The following is a 271-nucleotide window of genomic DNA, read 5'->3' on the forward strand; positions in this document are numbered from 1 at the left end:
TGTGTGTGTGTGTGTGTGTGCGTGCGTGCGTGCGTGTGTGCGTTCGTGCGTGTATGCGTGCGTGTGTGTGTGTGTGTGCGTGTGTGCGTGCGTGTGTGTGCTTGCGTGCGTACGTGTGTGTGTGCGTGTGCGCGTGCGTGCGTGTGCGTGTGCATGCGTGCGTGTGTATGTGCGCGCGCTATGTCCATACGGCTATACGGTCCCCGCGCTTCTTTTGGTTTTAAGGACCACCAAAACATAAATTGTATACATTAAGTCCTTGATTTCCTCC

General features: G+C 55.4%; 1 protein-coding gene across 4 annotated transcripts in view; it reads right to left on the bottom strand.

The window, feature by feature from the left end:
• LOC109471935 (signal-transducing adaptor protein 1-like) overlaps positions 1-271 on the bottom strand; it is a 15,984-nt gene that overhangs the window by 6,717 nt on the left and 8,996 nt on the right. The window lies entirely within an intron of this gene.

This window comes from Branchiostoma belcheri, unplaced genomic scaffold (assembly GCF_001625305.1).
Source record: "Branchiostoma belcheri isolate BF01 breed outbred unplaced genomic scaffold, Haploidv18h27 scaffold26, whole genome shotgun sequence".
NCBI lineage: Eukaryota > Metazoa > Chordata > Leptocardii > Amphioxiformes > Branchiostomatidae > Branchiostoma > Branchiostoma belcheri.